Raw genomic sequence first — 25,764 nt, 5'->3', positions numbered from 1 at the left:
GTATTTCAGGGTTCTTAGGATATATTACCACAATGGAATCACTGGGTCAACAGGCAGTTCCATTTTTAGTTTTTTGAGGAAATTCCATACAGTTTTCTACAGTGGCTGCACCAGTCTGCATTCCCACCAAGAGTGCACTAGGGTTCCCTTTTTTCCACAGCCTCGTCAGCACTAGTCTTTTGTTGATTTATTAATGATAGCCATTTTGGCAGGTGTGAGGTGATATCTCACTGTAGTTTTAAATTACATCTCTCTGATGGCTAGTGATGTTGAGCATCCTTTGATATGTTTATGGGCCTTCTGTATGTCCTCCTTGCAGAAGTTTCTATTCAGGTCCTTTGCTCAGTTTTTTTATTATATTGTTTGTCTTCCTGGTGTTGAATAGTGTAAGTTCTTTATATATTTTGGAAATTAAACATTTGTCTTATATATTGTTGTCAAATACATTCTCCCATACAGTGGGATCTCTTTTCATTTTGATGATGGTTTCTTTAGAAAGGAGGAAGTGAAACTCATTAGTTGCACAGGACATGGTAATATTGTTCATAGAAAACCCTATAGGTTCCATCAAAAAACTACTTGACCTAATAAATATATTTGGCAGATTAGCAAGGTATAAAGTCAATATTCAGAAATGGATGGTATTTTTATATACCAATAATGAACTATCAGAAAGAGAAATTAAGTAAACAATCCCATTTACTATTACATCAACAACAAAATAAAAAATAATGTACCTCGCAATAAATTTAACCAAGAAGGTTAAAATCCTGTACTTGGAAAACTACACTGAAGAAAGACACTGAAGAAAGACACTGAAGAAAGATACTGAGGAATACACAAATAAATGTAAGCACATATCACGTCCATGGATTGGAAGAATTAACATCATTAAAATGTCCATAATACCCAAAGCAATACCCAAATCAATAGATTCAAAGAAATTCTTGTTAAAATACCAATGGCCTATTTCACAGATCTAGAACAAATGTTCCAAAAATTTATATGGAACCAAAAAAGACCCCAAATAGCATCAGCATCTTGAGAAAGAACAACAAAGTTGGAGAGATCACAATACCTGATATCAAATTATACTACAAGGCCACTGTAATCAGAACAGTCTGCTACAGGCCTAAGAATAGACACATAGATCAATGGAACAGAATAGAGATCCCCAAAATAAACCCATGTCTTTATGGTCAACTAATATTTAATAAAGAAGGCAAAATCATACAATGGAGTAAAAACAGTCTCTTCAATAAATGGTGTTGGGGGAATGGGACTGGTACATGGAAAAAAAAGAAACAAACCCACCATCTTACACCATATACCAGAATAAACTAAAAATAGACAAAAGACAAATATAAGTCACAATACCATAACGATCCAAGAGCAAAACATAGGCAGTAAAATTTCAGATATCTGACACAAAAATATTTTTGTCGATATATCTCCTAGGGCACAGGAAACAAAGGAAAAAATAAACAAATGGGATCGCATCAAATGAAAATGCTTCTACACACCTATAAATCATTTTTAGATGCTGAAAAATGCAATTATAGTGCAGATAGCTTCAATATCTGCATTGTATAAAAGGTTGTCCAGTTGGCCCTAGCTGGTGTGGCTCAGTGAATTAAGTGTTGGCCTTTGAACTTAATTGCCAGTTCCATTCCCAGTCAGGGCACATGCCTGGGTTGTGGGCCAGGTCTCCAGCTTGTGGCAAGTGAGAAGCAACTGATCCATGTATCTCTCACACATCACATTGATGTTTCTCTCCCACTCTTTCTCCCTCCCTTCCCCTCTCTCTAAAAAAGAAAATGTTCTCCAGTTGAATTTACAGGAATTATTACATAATGTTGACATCTAGTCCAGACCTTGAAAATAATCAGTCAAAAATAATACCCAGAAATGTCTGGGGGAAAACAAAAAATAAAAATATTTACAACTCAAGAGACCTAAGAATCAAGCACAAGAAACTACTTTCACCAGCCCATGACATAAGTGTATAAGTATTAAAAGTCAAATTAGAAAAAATATTAGGAGAAAAAGTAAACAAAGACTATGAAATTTAAAGGTTTGGAAATAGAAAGTCTAATGTCACCTTAGATTACCTGCTGAAATACAGGTATTATATGAAAGATGCTATTTTCACTAAGCCTGGGTCAGTTTATTCATTATTAGCATTTACTTCAAGGATTCATGTTGAAAGATGAAACTGTAAAGTTTGTGAAAGAATGAAAAATGTGAGCTACAAGTGATAGCTCCAAGGATCTACAAAAGAACAACACAGAAAAGAGAATCTTGACACCAAATGCACTTAATCTGTTTATGTTATTTTGTTTCTCAATCTATTATTTTTAAACCCTACTTTTAGTATTTAATTTTTTTCCCCAGAAAAGTTTAGCTCTATTTTGTCTTTAACAGTTTTTTCGAGGTAACTTCCATTTTTCTATTCTGATCATTGTGTCCCGTGTTCCGGGAGATGTTGCAGCTACAATCAATGTCTGTCAGAGGCATTGGTAAAGAAACTCATGAATCAGAGGAATAGATGGGTTTTCAGGTACCCCCAAACTCTGACATTCTATGAAATACAGATTATAGAACAAGTATGTCCATGATACCTATTTTCTTGAGTGAAGTATTTATTAGTAAAAATAGATAAATGTAAGTACTACATTAGGTAAAATGCTGAAAATATCAAACAAGAAACGAATGAAAATTATTGATAAAAAAGAAAATAATAATCTCTTCAAGGATATAAATCTGATCATTTGTACCATAATATTTACAGAATAAATTAGTATAAACTAATATATATTTGTAGTACCCCAGCCCTCAGCAAAACCAGGATAAAACTGAGCCTTCTATTTCATCATCAAATAAGTTTACATTTTTCTGCTAGGAATTCCTCAACAATACGTAGCAATTAAAAATAAAGTCATTACACAGAAAGTGACCCTTGAAGGATATAAATGAATTCTGTGACCAATATTCGAAATGCAAGTCAAAACCCATTTGTGGGTCAATTTAGTGATTTTCTTATCAACAAAATTTAAATAAATCATTGACTAGAATCAAACAGTATCAAAGAGTTATATGTACTTAAGGTAAGTTCACCCTTGTGAAATGTATTTGTATATGTATGTGCTTCGGTAACATATATATGCATATATTCTCACAATGTGAAAAGCATTCTTATTGTGAGCCATAGTTACAACATCTGAAAGTTATTTTGTTAACCTATGTGTAATCACTTTGACAGCAATGAAGTTCATCAGATAATAAATCAGCTTAAGAATTATTTTAATGTAAATATTTGTAATGTATTGTCATAGAGTAAAATGGCATAGGAAAGTCAACCAGGTAGGTGTTGTAGGTAAATAAGCACAAAAGAAAATAAACAATTAAACAAAAGTTATTTTAAGGAGAAAAGGAACAGTTTTGAGAAAGTCTAGAGGAAAGAAAGGATGAAATAAAAATACTCTGTTTAGTCAGATTCAGAAAAATTAAAAGCAAGATGATGGTATTAAGGATTATAAGGATATTTGAAAGAATGCTATTGTAATAAAAAGGCAAATTCTCAAAATGTGTTTTCGTAAGTGTAACAGAATCACAGAAGGAGTGATAATTAAAATGCAAAGTGTGGGACCTTCTGCCAAATAATTTAATCCACATCTCTAGAGGTAATGCCCAGGAACTTATATTTTTAATAGATAGCTAGATGATCCTTATGCATGCCAAGACTTAAGAACGGCTTCTTAATATTCTAACCCAAAAATATCTTTTTATCAACACTGAAAATTTTCACTGAGAGACTGATTTAACTTTGAGCCAACTCATAATTTCCTTTCAAAATTCGTTGTCTTTAGTATTGCAAGGGAAAAAATAAAGTGGCATAAAATGCATTCTGATGATATTCTGAAGATTATAATGAGTACATTCATATCAAATAAATCTACTATCGGAATTTTATGAGTACATAGGATAACATTATGTTCCTGCATTCTAATGCCGCAGAGTAATAATAGAATACGGTAGGAAATTAATTCCAGCAATTGTCAATATCATGCTTCTTCTAAGGTACATACTTTGATGTTTACTTATTGAGATACAAGAAGAACTATGGAAGCATTGAGAGCCACTTGGTATTTCAAAAGAGAATTAAACATCATCTAGTTAAAATTTCCAGTTGATTATTTGTAGGCAAAGCACTGCAATTAGTATTTAAATAATTCAATGTTAGAAACCACTTTCTCTGAGATTAACAATGATTCATTGTCACATGCTGTGTTTTTAATCAAAGAGGTGAAAGGTATAGAGCATGGGACAGGAACAAAGAGGTCTAGTTACAAACTCACTCTTGCAATTTGCTAGTAATGCGTTTGCCTGTATGTTTAAAAGCAACTCAGAAGTGGTGTGCTGCCTATTCAGACCTTAGTAAGAATATAAATGAGCTATTATCGGTTCAACTAACTGATGATATTTCTTTAGAAATATTGTCTGAACTTTAATTCCCCAACTTCCAAAAAATCTGTACAACAATGCACTTCATTCATGATATTGTCATTGTCATTTAGGAAACATGTGGAGACCTGCACAATCATTGTTAATTATATCCACATGCATCAAAGCAGAAACACTTAAATTCATCACTGTATTTGTTAATTATTTGAAAAATTAGTCCCATTTTATCAGCATTTCTCTGAAAATAGCATATTATTTTTTTTATTAAGGGTTGGATGAGTTATTTTTTTCCAAATGGGCACTGATCAGAAGAATCATAATATACTTTTCAACACAAACTATTCAATTTATTCTAGCCTAAATTGTCTCATCTAAAAGCACATGGTAAATACCACAATAGCAAGGAGATTTTTTCCCCCATCCTGCCTCCATTAAAATGGTCTGATTACCCCTTTCCATTTCTAAATGATAGATAATATCCTCTTCTCTTTTGCTTTTCTTGTCTATTATGTCTTTATAGAAACCCTAAAATGAGGCATTTCCTGCAAGCCTGCAGAGAGAGAAGACTGAATAGGAAGCTGAAAGGGAGTATAGAGACCAGGATAAAAGGCAGTTATTAAATTTGTGAACTCTATCAGAAGACAAGAAAATAAACTGTACCGCTGACTGGAAGGGTAGTGAAGTATGACATTTCATTTTTATGCCGGTCTCAGCATGACAGAGGTAACACATAGAAGAACACTGTAAAAAAGCAGTTAGTGCATTCATGGAATGCCAGCATGGCTCCTCTGCTGCTCTTTGGTTGATCCTTTTCTGTGGCTTTGTGGAACAGTAGTTCAGAGGTTCAAATATACGAGATCAGACCCACCACCAACTCTTTGTGAATTTTCATGATGACAGGCTGAAAGCTCATTCTGTGTGACTCCATGAGATTCGGGCCCAGGTGTGCTTTATCTCCTTCCACATTTCTTTTCCTTTAATGTGTGAATGCATTCTTGTGAAGTCTCAGTCTCTCTGTGGCTCCCATGCACACACTTGCAACCTCATAAAATGAACTATAATAAAAACATATACAGCGTTCATGTTAAGAATTCTTAGATACTTTAGTGTGTACTTAATTTTTACTTTAGTTGATAAAAATAATATTAAAACTAAAGCTTTGTCATTCTCTTTGGTCCTTTCAGATATTATATAAATACATACTAGAGAGAAAAACAAGTGTGATATTTCTTAGACTTACATATTTATAACTTGTTATAAAATTTTGAATGAGCTGTGTTAAATAGTGAACACAATTTAATTTTTTCTTTTTCTTTTCACAAATCTGACTTCTAGTTGCCATGTCTACCGGACGTAGATGAAATCTTGAATAGGGCATATTGCTTTTCAAATACTATTCATTCGCAAAAACAGCCTTGGGTTAACAAATGAAAATGTACTGTCCCGTGTCAGTTTAATGCTTCAAAACCATAAAAACTCCAAACTTTTTCCCTTTGGCACCTCAAGGCTAACCTAAGCTTGAGGGACTAAGGTGGGGAGAGAAGTTGTGTAAACTGCGCGTTAACTCCAAAGCACCAGGCCAGCCATGAACTTAGCCCTTGGATGGATCCAGAGAAGAACAAGGAAGGTCTTCCAATCTGGGTGTTGGTGCACTATAGGTGCCAGGTGTTCAGGTACTGAGTCTCCCTGGGCATTTTTATCCATAGATTCTTCACAAAGCTTCTTATAGAGACCTCCAACTATAGTTTTTTCACTTTTTCTAGCTAACTGCTTTTCAACATTTTAGTCTAAGACATTTGGCAGTTCACCATTTCACTGAGATCTTCTCACCTTGCAAATAATTCTCCTGGATAGAATTCCTTTTAATATCTTGAGGCAGATCCACATGTACTCCTGTAAATAGGAAGGTATATTATCCATTGTAGAAGCCCATTGATACCTTTCCAGCAGGGCCTTTTCTTTCTTTCTCTTTTTCTTTGTCTCTTTCCTTCTCTCTCTCTCTCTCTCTCCCTCCCTCCCTCCCCCCACTTTCTCTCCACCTTAACCTTTATAGCCATTGTCATTTGTGTTTACACTTATCCCTGCAGAATCTGAAATCAGATACTTCAGATTGCAGCCAACACTGGCCATTATCTCCTAGTGTTGCCTTAAAGATCTCTTCACTTGGTGTGAGATGCAAAGGAACATACACCTCCTGCCCACTTCTAAGGAAAGCACTGCACATACCACTAACTCATTCTAAGGCTTTTACTCTTTAATTTTTTCTCACTGTATGAAATTGTAAATTCTTTTTAAAAGCCCTAAGGATAACATTGAGTTCAGGTTTATAAAAAAAATGCCAAAAAATAACTTTGTTTGGAAGCTATGGCATATAGGAAACATGCACACGTACACAATAGGAAAACTCCTATTTAATAGTCATAATGGCAAAGGAAGCTACGGCATGTTGAACCTGCTCACATCAACACATGTGTTAGAGGTGTTATGGCACTTTAACCTGGGTCACTTCCTTATTCCTTACCAGTGGTCCTTCACTCTGCCTGGATATTTAAATTACCTGGAAACTCCTGAAACACTTAAACATTTAGGCAACATGACTAAGGATACCGATTCAATTGGTTGTTTTGTTATTTGTTTTGCAGCATTCCAAAGCTTGTTATTTTTTTAACTTATCTTCATTAAAACTGTCAAACATGTACCCAGTGAATAGAAGGGATAATGCAGTCAGCCCCAGAACTCTTCTCCAACAGCCATTAATAGATGACCTTACTCGTTTCATCATTGTCTCTATTTTCTTTCCAACTTCCCCAAAAACTCAGTTACTGAGTAATCTTAAAGCAAATTTTAGATGTTATATAATTTTACCTATAAATAATTTGATACATATTGTTAAATAAAGACACTTTAAAAAAACATTGCCATAAGAATATCACACTTAACTTAGCCCTGGCTGGGTGGCTCACTTGCAGCATACTTCCCTGCACCAAAAGTTTGTGGGTTCAATTCCCAGTCAAGGCCCATACCTGGGTTGTGGGCTCGATGCCTACATCTGGGAGCACATAATCCCCAGTGCAGGTGCATATGGGAGGCAACCTTCTCACACTGATGTTATCACCAATTCCATTCTTTGTATGGCAAAGTAATATTCCATTGTATAAATGTACCACTTTTCTTTATCCAATTGTCTATTGATGGACACTTAGGTTGCTTACATATGTTGGCTGTTGTAAATAATGCTGCAATTACATAGGGATTCATTTATCTTTTCAAATTAGAGTTTTAGATTTCTTTGGATAAATACCCAGAATTAGAATCCCTGGGTGAAATGGTAGTTCCATTTTTAACTTTTTGAGGAACCTCAATACTGTTTTCCACAGTGGCTGTACCAGTCTACATTATTATGAGAGTTCTCTTTTTCCACATCCTCACCACTTGTTTGTTGACTTGATGATAGGCATTCTGACAGGTATGAGGTGATATTTCATTGTGTTTTCAATTTGCATTTCTCTAATGAATAGTAACATTGAGCATCTTTTCATATGTCTGTTGGCCATCTCTATGCCCTCTTTGGAAAAAGTGTCTATTCAGGACTTTTGCCCATTTTTAATCAGATTGTTTATCTTTTGGTGTTAAATTGTATGAGTTCTTTATATGTTTTGGAGATCAACCTCTTATTGGATATATTACTGGTGAACATTTTGTCCCATTCAGTAGGTTGTCTTCCCCTCTTGTTGATGATATTTTTTGCTGTGAAAAAACTTTTTAGTTTGATATACTCCTATTTATTTATTTTTTTCCTTTGTTTCTCTTGCTTAAGGAGACATATCCAATTTTGTTTTTTTTACCACGAGCAATGTCACAGACTTTACTGCCTATGTTTTCTTGTAGGAGTTTTATGATTTCATGTCTTACACTTAAGTCTTTAATCCATTTTGAGTTTATTTTTATATATGGTGTAAGAAAGGGGTCTAGTTTTATTTTTATTTTTGCCTATAACTCTCTAGTTTGTACAACACTATTTATTGAAGAGACTGTCTTTACGCCATTGTATAGTTTCACCTCCTTAGTCATAGATTAATTCACCATAGAGAAGGTGCGGGTTTATTACTGAGCTCTCTGTTCTGTTCCAGTGATCTATATGTCTGGTTTTATGCCAGTATCATGCTGTTTTGATTACTATGGCCTTAGAGTATAGGTTGATATCATTAGTGAGATACCTCCAAATTTGTTCTTTCTAAAGATTGCTATAAACTTTAGAATTGTTTGTTTTAGTTCTGTGAAAAATGCCATTGGTATTTTGATAGGGATTGCACTGAATCTACAAATTGCTTTGGGTAATATGGATATTTTAACAATGTTAATTCTTCCTATCATTGAGTAAGTATATGCTTCCATTTATTTGTGTCTTTCTTTTTACTCAGCTATACTCAGTTCACCGATTCAAATGCTAATCTCTCTGGAAACACAGCTATCTGGACATCCCTTTGTTGATGGTGGAAATGGGGTCCTTTCACAGAGTTGCAAGAAAAGCATCTCTGGGACCCATGCATGGGGGGATGAGATATAGTGTTAAGATTTATTAGGGTAGAAATAAATAACTACTTCCAGGTTCTTAGTGTGTCATTCACGGCCAGGTGGCTCCGCTCTTTCCCACTGAGGAAAATGTCTAGCTTTGTCATCATAAAACCCAGTGGAAGGGCCAGGGTCCAAAAATTCTGTGCTATTGTCCAGCATTGGCAGGGCATAGTTCAGTTCAGTTCATGCCAAAGTTTAGTCCAACTCAGTCTCTGTCCCATCTGGCTAGCTTAGTCTCTGTTCCCAGCCTGCACAGCTGCTACAGAGAGAGAATGCACAAATGAACATTGAATGGGTGCTGTTGAGAAAGGCCTTTGCTAAGCTTTGATTATATTATCTCAGGCTTCAGAAGGAGCTAGCTCACTTTCAAAGTAACCAATCTCATTCCCAATCCTTTGCAGGTTTGTGTTGGGTCTTCCCCCTATTCAAGCTGATCCTTTTCCTAGGCTAGATTTCTCCCCATTATGGTTGCCATCTTAGCTCCTCCTGGGCATGCCTCATGGAAGCCAGACCTCCCCCTGCACCACCCTAGCTTCTACTGTGCAGGTCCTAGAGTTCTGCTGTGTCATCTGGTTTCTACTGAGCAAGTACTTACTTCCCCACCCTCATAGTCCAGAACAATGAATCCATTGTCTCCCCAGATCCTTCCTCTTTACACAAGGGAATAGAGGGGTATTAATCCCCTTAGGGAGCAATGCAACTCTCCCCTGGAGTGTGTAAACCTGTAGCCCCTGACCAAATTAAATTTAGCTTTGCTCCTTTCTCCTTTATCTAGCTACCTACACTATCACCTTAGCCAACTCAACTTGATACATAAAACTAGCCATCACATGTATAAATATGCAGTGGATATTTACTATATATTATATACATTCATAAATTAATGAACATAAAATATCAATATTATTAAAATATGAATTCTAAATACAGGCTATGATTATTTGCAGTTGTTAATTTTCCTTAGGATATGTCTCAGTAGGGATGCTCAATCAAATCACTGTATCTTAAAAATACAGAAAACAATTCTCCATCTAAATACAGAATTTTATTGTTTTAATGTTTTTGCAGTAAATATTTGCATCATCTTAAAGTCAATATTATACAAGATACAGTCAGAAATTCTATCCTCTAAATATACCCTTCAAGCTATTATCTCCACCCCCTTAATTAACTACTTTAATTAATCATTTGTCAATTGACTTATTTGAACTTGTAAACACACACATATATGTGTTCCATCAATTTCTCTTTGTTTTGCAGCACTTCTTTTATTAAAGTTTATTTATTTTTTATCCATTTTTATTAATGTTCAAATACAGTTGTCTCCATTTTCCCTCCACCACTTTCCCCCACTCCACCCACCCCCACCTCCCACCCTCGACCCTTTGGCTTTGTTCATGGGTCCTTTATACATGTTCTTTGATGACCCTTTCCCTTCTTTCTCTGGTTATTTCCCTCCCCGCTCCCCTCTGGTTACTATCAGTTTGTTCTTCATTTCAATGTCTCTAGTTATATTTTGCTTGCTTATTTGTTTTGTTAATTAAGTTCCACTTATAGGTGAGATTATATGGTATTTGTGTTTTACCACTTGGCTTACTTCATTTAGCATAATGCTGTTAACTTCTTATTAAAAGATATTATATTATTTACCTTTTTCTGAATAGTAGATCCTGGAGATCAACCCAAAGCATTATCTAGAAATTGTCCTTTTTAAAGCTGGTACCATGGTGGGTATGTGCAATAATTTCTTGTACATAAGCAACACTGAAGAACATTTGGGTTCTTTTCAGTCAATTGCTATATCAAACAACAAGCAATAAATAGCCTTTAGTCTTTAGTCATTTTGAATTTTTGTAGTGTGTCTTCAGAATAAGTTCCTAGAGGTAGGATTACTGGGTTAAAAGGTAAATGTAGTTAGAATTTTGTTAGATGCAGCCTAATTCACCTTCATAGGAGGATGCAACAAATTGTATTATCATAAATACTGTAAAACTATACTTGTTTCTTATTAGCTCATCAAGAAAGTATGTTGTCAAATGTCTCAGTGGTTAAGATATAGTATTTCATGTAATATTAATTTATATTTCTCCTAATAAATGAGAACTGTTTCTGTAAATGGATTCTACATCTTGTCAAATTTCTGTACATGATGGTCTTTTTCATTACATTTTCAGAATTTTAAAAAATATAGTCAGCATATTAACTATGATATCATTACAATTTTTCCAAAGTATTCCATGATTTTTCACTTTCATTTTGCTGTATTTTGTATGCAATATTTCAAAAAGTCTGTTTAATCATGTGTGTTAGTGTTTTGTATTATTATTCTGGAATTGAAGCCTGATTTTGGAATATTTCCCCACAACCATTTTGTAGAGAATTTCCCCTAATTTTTCTAGTAACCATATTATTTTTACTTTTATCTGTAAATCTATAATTTACCTATAATTTATTTTTCTTGTAGTTGCCTCTGAATCAGATGAAATTTTAATTTTTCCATATGAATATCAAATTATCCAATACCTCTTCAAAAAAATCCTTCTCTTCCCATTCACTTATTTGCTATCTTTTCATATGCAAAATGTTTAAATATACTCTAATGGATTTAGAATTTTCTATTCTTTTCCATTTAATTTTATCAATGAATCAATGTATATAATTTTCATTAAAGAGACTTTATAAGTAATATCTGTTATATCTAGTTTTTCCCCATACATATTATGGGCATTCTTGTTAAGTTTGTCATGCATAAATATTTTCAAGTGCTCCCTGGGTGAACCCAATTTTACAGCCAGGTAGAGACCTGCTTACCCACCAGTCTACACTGTTTCTGCTGTGTCTGTGCTTGAAGACATGCTTGAAATGTTCAAGTATTTAATAAATATTGAAGGCCAATGTGAGTAAAAAGTATAAAATAATAGAATTGTTAGAATGCAAATACAAAAGGATAAAACATTAACAAAACAAAAAATGAGTGAATCATGAAATGAGACTTACTTTTGGCAACAGAATGAACTACAAGTTCAAAACGCAATGGAAAGTCTGACAGCACTTACTATATTATGAACATTATCAAAGTTGACTTGGGTCTTATTCATTGGTATAATAATTGGCACAAATAGCCTTTCAATAAAATTTTTAAAGTCACGTGCACAAATATGAAAATGTTGTGCTTCTCTGATCAAAATTAATTGAGGGAAGAAAAATAGATTGATAAAATTGAGAAGGAAACAAAACAGTTGAGTGTATAACAAGAGTCTAAACTTCCTGGACCTATAAGCCTTATGGTGATTAAATAAAAGGCCAGAACAGAAACCCCAAAGCATCATGAAAATGATATCATCACATATTTGTTATAAGCCAAGGGTGGTTCTATATATTTTGTGAAATTAAAAAGAGAAATAAAAAGTTGACCTTGTTTCTATAATATAATAAAATTATATGGCAATGGGTTTCTGGCCCAACTTCCTACAGCACTGTTATAATCTCCTGTAACTAGGCTTAGATGCTAATGTAAATAACAGGAACTGAGTTTAACATAGCATTAATGTGACAAGATTTTCCTATAGTATGATATGTCATGAAGAAGCAATGATTTAGCAAATAATTATTTACCAATAGTTATGTTAGGCTCCAAGTTTCCAAAAATGAATAAAATAAAAATGCCCTAAGAAGTTCACAATGTAGTGTCAAGGCAGATATATTTTTCCATAGTTTTATTTTTAATAACCTGAAGCACTCCAATTCCAACAGCCCCAGTAAATTCACTAAAAGGAAAACTGTCTTCATTAAAAACATCAGTGTTTACATAATTCCTCATTAATGCTTTGCAAATAATGGAGGGAATTAATGGTGTGTCTGTCTTCATATTTCAGTTGTGAATGATAATCACACAAAACAAAGCAAACCGGAATAAACAAACACACGCAGCCAGTATGAAAGTACGGATGAAATCAGTTCACAGTTTGACAGCAGTTGTTTCCCTTGCAGTCTATGCATGTACCGTAATATATTTATGGTAAGCACTTGTGATAACGCCAGCAAAATTTTTCCATCTTGCTGCATGCTTAATTTCATCTAACTTGTTTTATGGCAGTGTACTGAAACACAGAGAGGAGGTCTGTTTAAACCATTTGTCTGTTTCTCTTTGCAGAATGCCAACAGATTTGTTTAAACCAAAACAAAATGCATAAACAATCACGTCTTCTTTAAGCTAACCATACAATCTAAATTCCAAAACTTCTCTTTATAATATACTGAAATTTGGTAACTCAAATTTTCATTGTGGCACTAGCAAATTCTTTTTGTTGTTGTTCCTTTTTTCTCAAGGTCAAGAACGTTTACTCATTTTTTAGTTCTTTTGGTTCCTCTGCTGTGTATTATTTTGATTTTATGAATTACACTATGCAAATATTCGCTTTATTCAAAATAGGGTGATTTCAGGTCAATAGTCAGTTAAATGTAGTGTTGGTGTATTTTTTTAACTGTTTTTGGAATATCAGACCTCAAGTGTGGTGACAGGTGCCTGATATATTTTTCCATTTTGAGAGCACCTTTAAAATTCTTCCTGCTCAGGTAGCTAAAAACAAATTATTTCCCACAACATTTAGTTGAGTCTAAGTCCCTTCACATGTGATTTGCTGTGATCCACAGACAAGCAGTGACAGCATCACTGCTTATGAAATGAAGAACCTCAGGCCCCCTCCCCCATAACTACTCAATCAGAAAATGCATTTTAACAAGATCTTCAGGTGATTAATGTGCACGTGAAAGTATGAGAAACATGGCTTTACTGAGAACCAGGAGATGAAGATGTGCAAGGAAGGCTTATTCCTATATTAGGTCATATTGTTAGTGGATGTGGATGGAAAGGACTGGTATCTGCTGGCTTTGCTTAAAAAGAAGAGTTTATACAGCCTTATATTATTTGAGCTTTAAACACTTTAGATGTTACATAATTTGTAATCCTGTTTTTACATGAGGAGACTAAAGATATATTGTTTTATCACTTTAGTATTTTGAGAAAGTAACTAAAGATGAATTCATGTCAAAGTTATAAAAATATATATTTCTATATTGATACTATAATTTGCACCAAGAAAGCTGTTAAAGGACTTACAATATGTAAAATACAACATGACAAAAAAATTAAAATAAGAGAAACAAACAACAAAAACAATGGAATGACATAAGTATGAGAGAAATATGGTTAAAATATCAATGCCAAATTTAGCTTTAAGACTTTTATCTTCAAAGATACAAAAAGAATCAGGCTACTTAGATAAATTTACTGCAAAGTTGAGATCAAAACAAACCATTTGCTGATGAGAGGTATATTCTTTTTTGTACAATATGCAGACAGAAATTACTCTGCTGTGTAATAAACAACATCTTCAGATTATTCTGAAAAGAGATACAGGTAAAATGAGTTTCATGAGACTGTAATTTTTTCTTATAATGGCACTTAATATCAACTGGCAATATCATGTAAAATTACATTTTGGGTAAACAATTCTGTTAGTGGGCCAGTGAGATCTGTATAAGCACTTTTTGTTGAACTGACTGCAACAAATAAGTAAATAAATTTCAACTATAAATGGAATATACTTTTTCAACTTTTGCACTAGTATCAAAAAAGAGAAACATTACCTGATTGGTTTATAAAACAAAGTTATTTACATAAATGCTTCTCATTGGCTGCAGTTCCACTGGAATCCATCATAATCCATGTGTTTTCTCACCTGGGACCCAGACTGAAAAGCCAACCATTACACTGGGCTGGTAGTGAGGGAGGCAGGCACAAGAGAGGTACAGGGAGCCACACAATCATATTGAAAGCATCTGCTATAATGGAACAATGCTGTTCTGTGCTCCTCTTATGGCAAAAGCATGCCATTAGTCCAAGGCCAAAGTCAGTGAGAAAGGAACTCACATACCTCTTAAAGAATGGATTACAAATATGGAAAAAAATAATTCTACCCAACTTAACTGAGTAAAATATGTTCTATTCAAAGGAAAAATAACTCCTAGGGGAAGTGCAGCAAGAGTGGTTGGCTGGGAGTCAGGCAGCATGGGTCTGAATCTGGGGTGAATCACTGTGTCACCTTGGGAAAGTTACTCAAAGTATCTAAAGCTTAGATTTCCCTCTGTAAAACAAGGATAATATCCATTCTTAGAATTATTTGTGATAACAGCAAACCATTGATTTTGTTTCCCTTTTTAACCTTTCACTCAAAAGTGATCAAAAGCCCTGAGTCTAAATTTACTCTTTTAGACTTGTTTTAAGCTTATAATGAATGAAAACCATGCTTTTCTCAAAGATGCGCCAATGCAAAAGGACATTGTTCTCTGTGAGTACTTATGATACTCATTTTCCACAATACCTTCAGTAATGCCAACCAATTATTGACTTTTTTGTTATTTTTGAAAGTTGGCTAATGAATGTCAGATTCTCTCAATGTAAATCAGCGGTTTTTAAAAACTAACAGGAAAATGTTATATTTTATACTTAAAATATAATTTAAGACCAGTATGATCTCCTTGTTTAGAATTTTTTTTAAAGTTTAGAAAATATTTTCTGCCTTTCAACTCTTCATTTTTAGATTTTCTATAGTGGTGACATCCTTCTATCTCCTTGTGCCATACTAACAAAGAATAATGGAGCTATTTCCAAAATACTTCTAAAATATCTTCTTTATAATAGGAGGGTTATTCTTTGAAAATGATTTATAACCACTTTTGTTAAGATGTCACATTTATAACACAGAGCAGTTATTTTTTATATTTTTTAATGTTATGTTGCAGTCTCATCACTTACACTTTATAATCTTGGTTAACCAATAGTTTTTTTCCAGGGATGATATTGTCCAGCTTACTTTACTTGCTGTTTCCTTACAGTTGCTTTGCTCATATTTTGCTAATCCATGTTTTTATACAGAGGTCTTTTATGCTATGTTTCTATTAGGCAATCTTTAGTTTAAAAAGTTAGGTAATATAATTCATGATTCTAATATTTCTTTGTATAATATTACATCAGAAGACCTTTAGAGCAAAATAAAAACTTGGAATGTGACTGTAAGCTCCTCTTCTTTGCAGTACTATCACTTAGATATTTACATATCCAAAGGTTTCTTTTTCTTTTTTTAAAACATTTTATTTATTTATTTTGAGAGAGAGGGGAAGGGAGAGAGAAAGAGAGGGAGAGAAACATCAATGTATGGTTGCTTCTAGCACACCCCATACTGGGGACATGGCTGCAACCCAGGCATGTGCCCTGACTGGGAATCAAACCGGTGATGCTCTGGTTCACAGGTCCACACTCAATCCACTGAGCTACACCAGCTAGGGCCCAAAGGGTTTCTTAGACAGTATAGCAAGGGTGTTAGTATTGGCCCATGCCTCAGTCAGTTTGGGCTGCTAAACCGAAATATCATAGGCTGAATGACTTAAACAACAGACATTCATTTCTTTCAGTTCTGGAGATGGGGAAGTCCAAGATTAAGGCACTGGCTGATTCAGTCCCCAGTGAGGGCCTTCCTCATGGAGATGGACACCTACTTGTTGAAACCTCATATGAAGGAGAGAGATACCATATCTTTCATGTCTCTTTTTATAATGATTGAAATCTATTCACTAGGACTCCAATCACATGACATAATTATCTCTGAACCCACCTCCAAATACCGTCAAACTGGGGATTGGATAAATCTTCAACATATGTATGACACAAGCATTCAGTCCACAGTATCTACATGTTACATATTATTGAAGCTTAACTTTTAATTTTAGTTAAACTTATACAAGTAGATTATCTAACTTTATTTTTCTATTTTGTATTATACCATGCTTGTCTAAGAATGCAAATACTCACATAGGAATGCAAACATCTAATTACATGTAAGAGACCAGTAGTTAAGGTAGAAATGTATAGTGGTTTCAGAAGAAAATATGAACAGCCAACAGTGGGAAGGTGTTCTGGAGTCAGCTCCATCACAAGGGCCTAGTTAAGCAGCATAGTTGATCCAAGAATTTCATAGATGTATTGATTTCCAAATTCTCAGGTGGACTTCTACATTCCTATATTAACTGTAAAGTAGGTCAGCCTTTCTTAAAAGTTTAAATTTGCCAGTCAACAAACTCAACAGCTTCCTTTTCCGAAATCAATCTTTTCTATTTTTATAACAGTTTTTTGAAAATACACATCCACAAAATGCACTCTTTGAAAATGTGTAATTCAGTGGTTTTTAGCATACTCACAGAAATGTGTAACTATCACCAGTATTTTTAAAACATTTCATTACCCCAAAATGGAACCCAATATTCATTAGCAGTCATTCTCCATTATCCCCTCTCCCAGCACTGGATATTGTTAATCTACTTTTGTCTTTATTGATTTTCCTACTCTAGATATGATATCAATGGACTCGTATAATATGTGGGCTTTTGTGTTGTCTTCTTTTCACTTAGCGTGCCTTCAAGGTTCACTGAGGTATCACACATTGTTAGTACATTTCTTTTTTACCTAAATAATAGTCCATTACAGAGATATACTGCATTTAAAAATATCTATTCATTTACTCATAGAAATTTGAGGTTTTTCCACTTTTAGCTATTCTTTTCTTTTCTTTATTGTTGACACTATTACCAATATCCCCATTTTCTGCCTTCTGCCCACCTTCTGCCCACCTCCACCCAGCCCCCACCCCCCTTCCCTCTGGTCATCACCACACTGTTGTCTGTGACCATGAGTTTGCATATATGTTCTTTGGCTACTCCCTTCACCTTCTTTCATCCAGCCCCAACCTCCTCTCTGACACCTGTCAGTCTGTTCAATGTATCCATGCCTCTGTTTCAGTTTTGTTTATCAGTTTATTTTGTTTATTAGATTCTACTTGTAAGTGAGATCATATGGTTTTTGTCTTTCTCTGACTGGCTCATTTCATTTAGCCTAATAATCTCCAGGTCCATCCATGCTGTTGCAAATGATAAGATATTCTTCTTTTTTACAGCCACATAGTATTCTATTGTGTAAATGCACCATGGCTTTTTTATCAGCTCATTTAGTGATGAGTGCTTAGGTTGTTTCCAGATCTTGGCTATTGTAAATACCACTGCAATAAACATAGATGTGCACATGCTGTTGTGAACATTTGTATACAGCTTTTGTATGGACATATGTCTTTAGATCTCTTGTGTATATTCCCAGGAGAGCAACTGCTGGGCTTTATGGTAATTCTACATATAATTTTTTAAGGAACTGCCAAACTGTTTTCCAAAGTGGCTGCAACATTTTGCATTCCCACCAATTATTTATGAGGGTAACAATTTCTCCATATCTTTGCCAATACTCACTGTTGTCCTTTTTTTTTATGAAAGCAGGACTAGTGGGTTGGACTTATACCTCATTATGGTTTTAACTTCCATTTCCCTAATGAATGACAAACAATGTTGAAGATCTTTTCACCACTTATCATCCATTTGTATATCTTCTTTGGAGAAATATCTGTTCAAATCTTTATCCAATTTTTAGTGTTCAGAGATAGAACTTTTTAATATATTCTGGATACAAGTTACTTAACAACTATATAATTTGTAAATATTGCCTTCCATTCTGTTGGTTGTCTTTTTACTTCTTGGTAGTATGTTTTAAGCTCACAGAATTTTAAAGTTTGGTGAAGTTCATCTGATTTCATTCTTTTGCATGTAGATATCTAGTTGCCCCAGCATTATTTATTGAAAAGACTTTTCTTTCCTTCACTGAATTGTCTTGACTCCCTGTTTAAAATCAATTAACTATAAATATTCTGAAAACCCCATTCTTTTTAATTGCTCTATGTCCTTAGGTGAGTACTTCACAGCATTGATTAATGTAGCTTTGTAGAAAGTTGGAAATTACAAAAGGCCAGTCCTCAACTTTGTTTTTCTTTTTCAATATTACTTTGATTTAATATTGTGTTGATTCTGTAGATGAAATTAGGAAATATTGCCATCTTAATAACATTAAGTCTTCCAGTCCATGAAAAAATAATTAATATATTTCCATTCTTAGGTCTTCTTAAATTTCTTTCAATACTGTAAAAATTATCAAAATTCAAATACTTCTTGTATTGATTTACATAGTATAAAATTATATTTAAAGACTTTGGCAATCACAGTATTGCTTTTTCTAGTAGGATATGTATTTTTAAGTAACTAATTTGGAAGACCACTTTAAAACCATGTTAAATGATTATATTCTTTTTATTAACAATAGCAAGAGAAAAATTTTAATTTTTTCATAGGTAAATGCCCTTGGTTCAGAACTCTTGATGAAGAAAACTCCAAAATGATATATTACTACCTGGGGAATTGTTATAATATAGTATTAAAAATTAACCTTATGGTGCTTTTAAAATCAGAGGATTTTATGGTAGTGACTCACATCTGATGTTTGAAATGAATATTTTAATTACATTAATTAAATTCCTAAACTCAATCAAGACATATGTATCACATATAATTTTTGAATTATTACACTCTTTTGGATAAATGAGGCAAACATTACCCAGATCATTTCAACCACTCCATTAATAGGAGGAAAGGGGGAACTGACAGTCAGACTAGTCCACTGCCTGCAATATTACATTCTGCAGCACTGTCTCACAATGGTTGTTTCTAAGATCTGAGAATTTCACAGTAAGGCAGCCAAATTTAACAAATACACATACATGATACCCAGTTAAATTTGAATTTCAGATAAACAAAGAATAATTGTTCAGATAAGTATGCCCTAGATATTTTGTCAGACAAACTTATACTGAAATACATGTGTTATATATCTGAAATTCAAATATAACTGGTTCTTCTGCCTATTATCTAGCAATGCTATATATATATATATATATATAGCATATATATATATATATATATATATATATATATATATATATGGAGAGAGAGAGAGAGAGAGAGAGAGAGAGAGAGAGAGAGAGAGAGAGAGAGAGAGAGAGAGAGAGAGAGAGAGAGAGTTGGTGTCTAAATGATGCTCTCACATAGATTTGAGTAGTAATTAAATAACAGATTCTAAAAGTCAGTTGAATTCAAGATTATTCATTAATAATACACACTGACCTTCATTTACTGATTTCAAGACACATGAAAAGAGTATGTGAATGAATATAGACCAAGACTTTATCTACATATAGCTCTTTTGGAAAAATGTGCTGTAAGAAAAACTATAAAGTCATTTTCAATTCAAAATTATCTTAATGCTTTCGCAACCCCAAATGAAGTCTGACACCTTATAAGACACACTTTCTTAGTGAATTCTAGTCAATCTTTACAATATTTTCTTATAACTGATACATAATTTTCTCCCTATTTAAACAGACATGGAAACAGGAACATAGTAATTAATTGCTCAAGGTTTTATAGTTGGTAATACTACAATTAAATACTGGTCTGTCTTACTCTAAAGCCTATATTCTTCCATGTTCTTTATACATTTAAATGTTTGCATATGGCTACCTATATTATCCAAATGTGGTAAACAGTCACTATTCATTTCACTTTATACATGTACACCTATACTTTAAGATAATAAATATCTAAAACTAAAATACATTAATTTAACACTAAAGATTTTTATTAGTAGCAAGTCTAGAAAAATTTTATACAGATTTTATAATTCGCTGATAATTATCTGTTCAATTTTATTTTGTAAGAACAGTGAAGAATGAATTACCTTATTATTTTAACCCTTCTAGAGACCTTCCAAAAGAGAAATTTTTATTCTTTATCTTTTATTATATACTTATTACTTGACATAAAAACATTTTTAAATGTTACCAGATTACTAATTAAACTAGAACCTCATATGCATATATTGAAGCCTTTATGTTTCTCAACATTGCCCCAATGTAGAAGAAATATTTATATTCAAGAGTCATATTCAAGAGCCTATTCCAGCTCTTCAGTGCGTAGCAAAGTGAAATGGAAGTGCTGTTTGTCATATCCTGGATACATGGTTAAGTTTCACTAGGATGATACAAACTGCTTTTCTAACATGATTCTCCTGCAGTGATTCAACCAATCAAAAATATCAATAAATCATAAATTAAATTTTGCTTTAGGCTAAATCTAGTTTAATCATATTTTTGCCTGCAAAAAAAAAAAAACCCTTACTTATAAGATTCAGTGTTATCTACTATGCATATATTATTGGAAAGCATCACCTACTAACCTTCATGAATCTGTAATACATTCTGAACATGTCAAAGTAGAAAATGAAGACTTTATTATCTCTTTAAGATATTGGCAGGTAACCAACATGGCAGATATATTATATATAGAAAAACTACAATAATCTATAACAATCTAGGTTTCTAGTAATTTATATTCCAAAATTTCAATACTTGCTATCTTTTGTTTTTTCTTTCTAAATCTAGCAGTCTCAGCCCTGGGTTTAGCCAAAGGCAACACTGTGAGATGTTTGAGTTGTGCTGTTACAGTCAGCAGCCTCCCTCTTTCATACTCTTCTCCCAGAGTTGCTCATCTTCATTCAGCTCTATCATGTGTCCTAGGCCATTAAGCTCTTAAGATACTTTGCAGACTATTTTCAGTTCCTCATTCAAAATTAAGGCTATCCTTCTAGAATTATTTATATTTTGACATCTGCTTTTTCACTACTTTAACATAAATTGAGTATCTACTATGTGCAAATCACTGATGCCAAGTTCTAGGAACTGAAGTTCCCTTAAGGAGCTCATAGCTTGTTGGATAGATAGAAACAAACAAGAAACAGAAGATACCCAAGAGCAAAATAAACACCATATTTTTCCTTAGCCCCCAAGGTGCCATGCCCTCTTGGTTTTATTGCTATTTCTCTAGTAAATTTCTCAGAGTCTGTGCTGTTGATTCTTGTCTTTCAAAAATTTGGGGAGTTCAGAGATCCATCATGACTTTTTCTCCTCTCTGTCTACACTCACTCTTTGGTGATCTCATACTCTTCAATGGGTTTAAATAAATGAATGGTTCTCAAGATTATCTCCAGCCTGATCGTACCTGCGAGCTCCAGACTAACATAGCTAACCTCCTGCTTGGCCTCTTGCCTCTAATGCCTAGTAAACATCTCACATTAAACATGTGGACAGGAAGCCTCTGTAAGGACAAATGTGGAGAGAAAGAATGGTTACCTGTTGGAAAAAGTATCCAACAAGGGTGCATGTTATCTCCCCATTTTCTTAACCTATATGCACAACATATAAAAAAAAACTGGGCTAGACTCAAAGAAATGAAAATCAGGGAAAAAATATCAATAACCTAAGCTATGCATATGGCACCATCTTATTGGCAGAAAGTAGCAATGCTTGATACAACATGTGATAAAAATGAAAGAAGAAAGTGCCAAAGCAACACTGCATTTGAGCATCAAGAAGAAAATAGCCATGACTGCAGAAGAAATGTATAACTAATACAAACAATGACGACATGGAAATTGCTGCAGATTTTGCTTACCTTGATTTAGTCATCAGTTCAAATGGAGGTGGCAGCTAAGAAATCAAGAGAAGGCTGAACCTCAGAATGGCAGCAATGGAAGAATTAGGAAAGGTCACTAAAAACAAAGATGTATTATTCAAGTCCAAGTTAAAATCATCTGCCCCCTGATAACTCCCAGTTACTAGGTACAAATGTGAAAGTTAGACAGTGAAGAGGCTGAAAGGGAAAAAAATGATTCTTTTGAAATATGGTGTTGGAGGTGAGCTATAAAGATACCCTGGACACTAGAAAAGTGAACTATTGGGTCCTAGAACAAATTAAGCCTGAAAATATCCCCTGAGGCCAATATGACAAAACTGAAGGCATCCTTCAGGCACGTCATGGAAAGGCAGTGTTCTTTGGAAAAGAAAATACTCTGAGAGAAATAGAAGGCAGCAGGAGAAAAAGGAAGACGACAAACAATGAGATTAATGATTAACTGACTTCTTAGGAGAAGCCATAGGCATGAATCTACAGGAGCTGAGCAGGGCTGCTGAAGACTGGACATTGTGAACATCACCCATTCATTGGGTCACCAAGCATTGGGCCCAACTCAGGAGAAGGTAACACACACTCACTTCCTCCTTTGCCTCCTCAAAACCACTCCTGCACTAGGCTTTCCCATCAAATGTATTGTCATTGTCTTTGTCCCAGATATCCATGTCAAAAAGTTATTCTTCTCTTCATGTCCTTTTTTCCCAGCCAATCCTTCCGCAAATACTATCCAACTATACTTTTAATTATATCAAATTACTTCCACATCTGATTTTTTTTCCTAAGCCACAAGAGCATCTCTGCTTCCACTCTCTGTCTCTCTCTCTCCATATAATATTTTTCTACTACCTAGGAAGTGAGATACATTAAAAGAAAAAAACAGCATGAGTTGCTTACAGCTCTTTTGGAATGACATGTGAAGTGTGCAACATATCCCAAGGGACCTATATGATCAGACCTCTGCCAGAGTCTTTAACTTCATTATGCAAGGCCCTCTATTCTGCTCACACCCATCCTGTCGCACTGGTCTTTTTGCCATGCCTTAAACATATCAATGCTGTGTCTGCCTTAATGTCCTAGCATGCACTCAATAGTCACTTGGATTGTATACTCACACCGTTCAGGCATTTTCCCTCACATATCACCTCCTCACTGAGGCCTTGCTGGTCACATTATCAACGACATCTGCGCCTCATCTATTAATTATCTCCATCCTCCATTTCTTTTCTGTATCTTTTTCTTCCTCATCTCTATTTCCTTAACTGATTTTACCACTCTTTCTGACACTTATCAGTGACATTATACTATATATTTAGTACATATGTCCTGTCTCCCTCACAACAAAGTAAGTTTCAAAAAGTCAGAAACTTCTCTGTTCTATCCACTGCTATTACCTCAAAGTATAGAAAATATTCAAAAGTATAAATTATTTTCTCCTCTCTCTATGGCACCCATTATAGAATAGTTATTTGTGTTCATGTTTCTACATCTCATTTCCTACTTTCTCTTTTTCAAAATTCAGTCTGCATTTCAACCCCCCACCCATCTGTTATAACTCCACTGTCTGCATATAAGAGAACAGGCGTGTTCAATCACTGTTAGTTATGTGGACTATTGGTAAAGATGATTTGCCTTTGGGTGGTGGGCACACAGTGCAGCATATGGATCATATCATGGAAATATACACTTGAAACCTATATAATCTTACTAGTGAGTATCACCCCGATACATTTAACTAAAATGTAAAAAAATTTAAAAATATATATTTTTATGGATAATATTTTCCTGGTTAAACCACTGAGCTAAAAAAAGTGACAAATCTAGTTTCCTTCTGTCTCTGCCTCTCTCTTTGTCTCCCTCCTTTCCTCCCTTTTTCTTTGTTTCTCAGCAGCAATCCATAAATCAACATCAAACTATGAGTCATTTGTAAATTTATTAACCTAGAACTTGAATAATGATTTTATAAATCTCCATATTTTATATTATATGCCAGGTTTCAAATGTCTTTGATTTTTTTTTTTTGGCCTTTTTGTATATAGTCCTAAGACTCTCTACTTGAAATGCATGATTGGAATGTGATATCCCATGTTTTGACTTACTTTTAAGGTCTTGATATAAAGTGGGTCTCATAAAATTATTTAGATAATGTCCCCTTTGTTTATATTAATTATTTCTTTGCTATTGTGGTAGAATTCACTGGTGAAGGTATATAACCCCAAAGTTTCATTGGGGAAGATTTTAAATTAGTATTTCAATTATTCAATAGTTATAGAACTAATTAAATCTCTGACTTTTTGCTTTGTTTCAAAGGGTTGTATTTTTCTAAAATGATGATTCAACTGAATTTGTAAATTTGTTGTCATAAAGATATTCATAATCTTTACATTTTAAAGCATGTCTTTGTTAAATGATATAAAATGTATATATAGTACAATGTACAAAATTCAGTGTGTAACTACATGTATTTCACATAGACATACACCTAGATAACCACACAGAGACTGACACATTGAACACTGCCATTGCTTCCAGGAGGTTCCCTTGTGCCCTTATCAGTAACCCTATCTGACCTCTACAATCACAGATTGGTGTTGTCTTTTCTTGTACTTCATATAAATTGAAACATACCATAATGTGTCTAGCACCCTTTGCTCAAAACAAGCTTTTTAAAAAATTATCCATGTTGTGTATATCACTTTTTAAAAATCTGCACCAGAGGATATGTTTATTGATTTTAGAGAGAGGAAGGGAGAGAGAGAGAGGGAGAGGGGGAGAGAGAGAGAATCCTGTCACACTGCTGTTTTGGCCATGCCTTAAACATATTAATTCTGTCTACCTCCCATATTTGTCTGGACTGGGAATGGAGCCGCAACCTAGGTATGTGTCCTGGCCAGGGCTTGAATCCACAACTCACTGGTGTACAAGACAACATTCCAGCCAAATGAGCCTCCAGCCAGAGCACTAGGACATTTTTATTCCTGTGCTAGATACATTTTATAAACATACCATAATTTTTTTATTAAATTTCCACTAGATGAATATTTGAATTGTTTCTAGTTTTTGGCTATCATGTATCAAACTGCTAATAGCATTTTTTATGTATCCTTTGTGGCAATGTGCACTCCTTTCCTCTGAGTGCATGACTAAAACCATAATAACTATATATTAGCTTCAGAGATTATTGAATGGTTCTCCAAAGTGAATGCAGGAATTCAC

This window comes from Phyllostomus hastatus, unplaced genomic scaffold (genome assembly GCF_019186645.2).
Source record: "Phyllostomus hastatus isolate PE091 unplaced genomic scaffold, TTU_PhHast_1.1 phas_contig_348, whole genome shotgun sequence".
In the NCBI taxonomy this organism is placed as follows: Eukaryota; Metazoa; Chordata; class Mammalia; order Chiroptera; family Phyllostomidae; genus Phyllostomus; species Phyllostomus hastatus.
The sequence above is the reverse complement of the archived record's forward strand: the minus strand, read 5'-3'. Positions refer to the sequence as shown.